Below are 6,000 nucleotides of genomic sequence, written 5' to 3'. Positions count from 1 at the left end.
ATCTTTGTCAATTCACCCACTGTAATTTACAAACTGTATGTTCAGAAATTGCATGTTGTATGAATTCAGCCAATTTTGATTTTGTCAACCATGGTTAAACAAATTATGTCTTACAGCTAAGCTCCTGATTCAGTTCTAGACTCCAAAAGGCAGAACATTGAGGTTTCTTATTATGTAAAATTACTGTAAAGAAAAAAATTTAACTGCTATAAATTACTAACAAGTATTTTATAGTAAAAATTAGATAAAACTCTTCCATTGACACTTGCTGTGATTTTGCATAAATGACTGTAATTGTAAAGTTCAAAAGAGGCTGTCCACTAGTAGTTTCATGTTCTGTATCCACCTGGAATGTCAGTTTTATTCTAAATTATATTAATTATATTATATTAATTATATTATATTATGTTATGTTATGTTATATTATATTATAATATTATAATATTACATTGCATTAGATTGCATATTATATTATAAATCAGCTATTACCTGAGTGAAGCATGTACAGATTAAAATATAATAAAATTACCTATAGAACGTGTCCATTTATTTAATGTTTTTTCTGTTATAGCTTAAAAGACATTTGGTTCATATAATTAGAAATTCAATATTGAAATGTTATAAACAATAAACCAGCAGCCTTAGGCAAAGCAATAAGATCCTCAGTAATAACAACAGTCACATAACAGGAGATAGAGCTCACTCAAACTAGCAGTCACTACAGCAAAATGAATTACAGAAATAGAAAGGTATTTGCCTGCTGTCAAAAAGATCATAATGCAGTGAGAAGGTGAACTTTTGAAATAGGACATCACTATTAAAAATGTTCTTTCTTTTGTCTCTCCCTACTTTACCACATTCTCTAGGGCAGAGATCCTTACTCTAGACAGAGTTCAAGGGGTTCATGCATTTGGATGGGGAAAATAGTATAACTTTATTTTCACTAAGCTCTAGCAGAAATTTAGCTTGCCTTGTTATTGATTTAATGCATTAATAAAGCATTTATATTACTATATTATATATTGGTTATTTTTAAATATTTCAACAACTGTACTTGAACATCATTGATTTCCTTTGTAATAAATATGTATCTATGTATTTCATGCATTTAAATACATAAGAAGTGGCTTGCAGCTTTTGCCATATTCTCAAAGACAATCATGGAGAAATGATAAAAATCTCACTAACCAAATAGAAACATGTGAGAGGAGATGTCCTTTTAAGTAATCTGAGCCTCAGCCACTTAAGTCTTTAGTTTATAGGATAGCACAAATACTTTGGACAGCCCTCCCCTCCCAGAAATGTAATGAAACTGGTGGGCTGCAATGTAGCACCTTGTGATTGTACTGGCCAGCCCAGTTACTAGTTCATCTGCTCTGTTTTGAAGTAATTGAGGTTTTTGAAACCATTTGCAGCTACAATCTCAATTCAGCACATTGCAATAATCCAGCTAGAAGTCATTGGTGTGTTTTGCCAGGATGCCTCTATCCAGGTGGAGTTGTGGCTGGTGTAGCAGTCTAAACTGGCACACAAACACAGTCACTGAGACAACAGTGATGAGTCCAGAAATAAGTACATAATAATAGCCTTGCTGGATCAAGTCAAGGGTCATCTTAGTTCAGCGTTTTGTTTCTTGTAATGACTAACCATTTTAAGACCAGCAGTATCTATGGGAGAGGCAGGCAAGGGAGGGGCAGAATACCAAAGCAGTATAGATAGAGTGATACTTGCATACATAAGAAATAGGAGCAGCTTGCAGTGCAATGGGACATTGTTTATGTCCTTTTGATGAATGTAGTAAGGTCCTGTGAACACTCACATTCCAGAAGGCAAGATCTCTCCCATAAATTTATCCAATCCCCTTTTGAAAAATTCTATGAGCAAAACTTCTCATTTTACTGTTAGAGACAAACAGTAGTTCCAATAATGTGATTTTCACCAAGGAAGCAGCCATCTATCTGGCTGGTGCTATTTACAGATGGTCCTCAACTTACAACAGTTTGTTTAGTGACCATTTAAACTTACAATGACACTGAAAACAGTGACTTAGGACCATTTTTCACTTTGCAGCATCCCCACAGTCGTGTGACCAGAATTCAGGCGCTTGGCAACTGACTCATATTTATGATGGTTGCAGTGTCCCAGAGACATGTGATCACCTTTGGCAACATTCTTGCAAGCAAAGTGAATGGGGTAGTTAGATTCACTTAACAACCATGTTACTAACTGAACTGCAGTGATTCACTTAGCAACTGTGGCAAGAAAGGTTGTAAAATGGAGCAAAACTCATTTAACAAATGTCTCAGCAACATAAATTCTGGGCCCAATTATGGACGTATGTCAAGGACTATCTGTATAAAAAGTTTAGTAAGAGGTTTGGGGAACTCTGCACATTTCATTGAAAAAGATCTCTGAAACTCTCACAATTGTTTGTTACATCTAATGGAAAATGGAGAAAATAAAGTAAGTTCTCCAATTAGCCAAGTGCCCTACTCATATCTGATGAAATAGTGAGGAATTTAAAACATACATCTCTTATTGTATTTATTTCAGCAAAATAAATATAACAAATGAGAGATGCATGTTTCTAATATATATTTCCTTTATTACTAATGAAGCTAAAATATAACAGTTGGCAGCATCATAAAGATGTAACTCCCTTCCATAGGTGTTTAATATTAGTATTCCTGTTTAGCAGAAAAATGCAGCATTAACCTATCCCTTAAAATTATGGCTACATTGCCTTTATTCAGTTTTCTGAAATGAAGTAACACGATAAAGGGCACATTAGATTCATAGATATACACAGTTTACAAAAGTATTTGAACTCCTCCAATAGACAGAAATAGAGGTGTTTTTCTTGGTCACTTTGTATCCTTGAACTCAACACAAAAGATACTTCACAAAAGTCTGAAGAAGGAGATTTTATGCATTTCTATGAATGTAAATCAAAGGCTCTAGCTAGCAGTTTGAGGAAAATAGATATAATGTTGCATAACTAGGTGTCAGATCCATAGGGATGTAGCCTTTTCTTCTGTGTCAAGTTAAAATTTACATTTTAAGCAAAGATATATAAGTATACTAGTAGAGGAATAAAACAGGGACAGCTGTTTTTGTCCCTTACACATAATTTTAAGAAAGACAATAACATCCCTGAAGCAAAACAAATTAAGATCTAAAATTGGTTTTAATGTTTTGGTTTTAACCTTGTTTTAGATTTTGTGTAACTGTAACCTGCCCAGAATTACCCTATGATGAGATGGGTGGCTAATAAATTTTATAAATAAAATTTACAGAAAACTAGTCATAAGGAAGTAGTCACTGTGCTTAGAAATCCTTTAAACCATTTTGCTAGGCTGTGATTTGCAGATAAGGATTTTAATTAGGATGATTGTAACCGATATTTGATATGTAATACCCTTGTCAATGAGCAAAATATTGTGTCAACAGCATAGAAATGATATTTTTTTTTTGCCTAGGCTTGTGCGCTTTATTTTCACCCGGTCAGTTCCTTGCTATAAATCTTTTTCTAAATGTGAAGGAGAGTTGTTGAAGGTCCAGGTTATACTGAAGACATTTCCAATTTTCATTTGCATTAAATCAAAAACTGGAAGAGGTCAGTCACATTAGGTCTTCCAGCCCAAGTTCTCCGCTCAGTCCAAATTCAATCCTCTAGTGAAGCAAACGGAACCCAGCCTCTTCCTTGATGAAGCATTCGCGATAAAGTCTGACTTACGTAACGACTACTAGCAATTTCAGGCTCAGAAAAGGAAATAAAACACCACTGCGGGACCTTAAGAGGAAAAAAACGAAACAAAACCAAACCGCACGGCCGGGCGGCTGCAATCTATGAGCGCGTCTCTTTCAGATCAACCCCCCCACCCCACCCCCTCCAAAGTTCAGTTCTCAACGTAAGAACTTTCCGGGCTTTGAAAAAGCTTCTGCTTCCAAAGCTGCCGAGCCGGTGGCGGGGAATTTTTTTAGCCCACGGTCGCCCCTCCCCAAACGCCACTCCCGGGCCGACCCAGCGCGCGAGAGTCCCGGGCGTCCCGTTCACGCGTGCGCTCTGCTGAGCCTCCCCGGCTCCACCTCCGCGACTCGTCCTGGCCGGCGCCCTTCGCCGCTTTTCGGGCGGTAGGTAGTTTCTCCTGGCTTGCCTTTTTTCTGAGACGGTGGCCCGGCTTTCCTCGCTCACGTGGTGGCGGAGGGGAGGGGAGAGGAGGGGAGGGGGGGGACCTGCTTGCTGGTTTTCTTTCTGGCTGAAAAGAGGGGAAGACCGCCTGGCGCGAGGCGAGAACCGGTGCAGCTTTTCTTTCCTTCCTTTCCCTCTTCTCTCGTTCTTCCTTCAGCCCCCAATCGGCAGCGCTTTCAGGAAGGACTTCCCGCGAGTGCAGCCGGCTGGGGGGACGCTAGCTTGAAAAGCGAGAAAGAGTGCCGGGCTGGTGTTGGTTTTCGGCTTTGCAAGAAAACGAGAACAGCCAGCCAATTAATGAGAACTATTACTAAGTAGATAGTAAGTAAACTAGTAAGTAAAGTACGCGAATGGGTAGCCTCTCCAGATTTGTTGGGGGACGGCATCCGCAACTGACTTGCTGGAATCGGAGTTTGTTAGTGAGAATGTAGCCCAGCCCCAATTTGGTTCTTGCCCTCTCTCTATCCTGGTTTTTAAGTCAAGGCGTAGGCCTTAGGGCCGCAGACCGGCTTCAGTATTTAACCCAGCCTGATCAGGCTGAGGCTAGCAGAGAGATGAGTTTTTTTCGATGAATATGGTGTCAGGTTTTGTAAGCCTAGGTTCGTTTATCCAGGAATGAACACCAGTGAAAGTCCGTGGGAATTTGACTTCTGAGTTCTAGGCAGTTTTGAAAGCGTTGCACTGAACGTACATACTGTATCTTGCAGAGAAATGCCAGTGGATCCAACATAAGTTTGTGTTTGTCAAAAATAGGGTATTGGCGGGGGGGGGGGAGACAGAGGAGGAGAAGAAAACCTCTCTTTGTTAGTTAGACCTCTTAACAAAATTCTTTAGTAAAATTCAAAATTTTACTAAAGGAATGAAAAGGAGATGACATTCGTGATCAAATTTCCTGGGGTATTAAGTTGAGCCATGGGTGTAAACAAACTGAACTACATTTGGAGAAACCTTTACTTCTAAAGGCATTTTCAAGGGAAAGTTAAGTTTTCAGTCCACTTAGCAGAAGCTGCTATTTATCTCCCCCTCCCCTTACAAATATATTTTTATTCATTTTGGATTAAGATATTATGTCTTATTAAATGGCTGGAGAAGTGCAGTAGCATTGCTTGAAACTGCTTAAGTGTTTAGATAGAGCAATTAAAAGATAAGATAAGATAGGATAATCTTTTTTGTCATTTTTTACTATGGGCACAATGGCACACATCAAAAATGAAATTTAGTTGCCCGCTTCAAAGTGAAACATACATGACACACCTAAAACATACTATATACAACATATTTATAGACCCACACCCCTACATATACATAACAATAAAATATTAAATATTAAATAAAATAAAAAATATTTAATAAAAGTAAATAAAATTAAATAAAAAATAAAATATTTAATAAAATATTAAATACTGCCTGAGCCAATATTTTGCTGACTTCTGGCTCATTAACACTGTAGAGTTTATGCAATCTGTGCCTTTCTCTTGTCTGTGCTAATTGAAGTATTTAGCTTAAACAAATTTTGGGGGGATGAATTACTACCCCATGAGTCCTGACAGATACCAACCAGTTTTCTTGGAAGAAACAAATAATGGATGACATGGTTCACTGTGGACTCACCCACCAATCTATGCTAGGCTTGGTTGAAACCTGGAAAGAAGTCAAGCAGAGAATTCTAGATTTTGATTTATCCAAAAAAAATCATTTCTCACTTCTGCTACAATGTTAACAGAGTCCCATTTTACAATCCCCCAGTATTTGTATCATTTATGGATTTTATCTCACAGGAGGGCCTTTGTATTGTCAGATTTGGATGC

General features: G+C 38.0%; 1 protein-coding gene across 2 annotated transcripts in view; it reads left to right on the top strand.

The window, feature by feature from the left end:
* Positions 1 to 3,949: 3,949 nt before the first annotated feature.
* Positions 3,950 to 6,000, top strand: part of NEK7 (NIMA related kinase 7) — a 78,580-nt gene continuing 76,529 nt past the window's right edge. For both annotated transcript variants that reach the window (XM_083359932.1, XM_083359931.1), the window contains exon 1: positions 3,950 to 4,134. The gene's annotated coding sequence lies outside the window, so the exon portion shown is untranslated. The remainder of the gene's footprint in view (positions 4,135 to 6,000) is intronic.

The sequence above is a fragment of the Vipera ursinii genome (genome assembly GCF_947247035.1).
Source record: "Vipera ursinii genome assembly, chromosome: 3".
Lineage (NCBI taxonomy): Eukaryota > Metazoa > Chordata > Lepidosauria > Squamata > Viperidae > Vipera > Vipera ursinii.
Note: the sequence above shows the minus strand (reverse complement) of the source record. Positions and strands in the feature narration are given on the sequence as shown.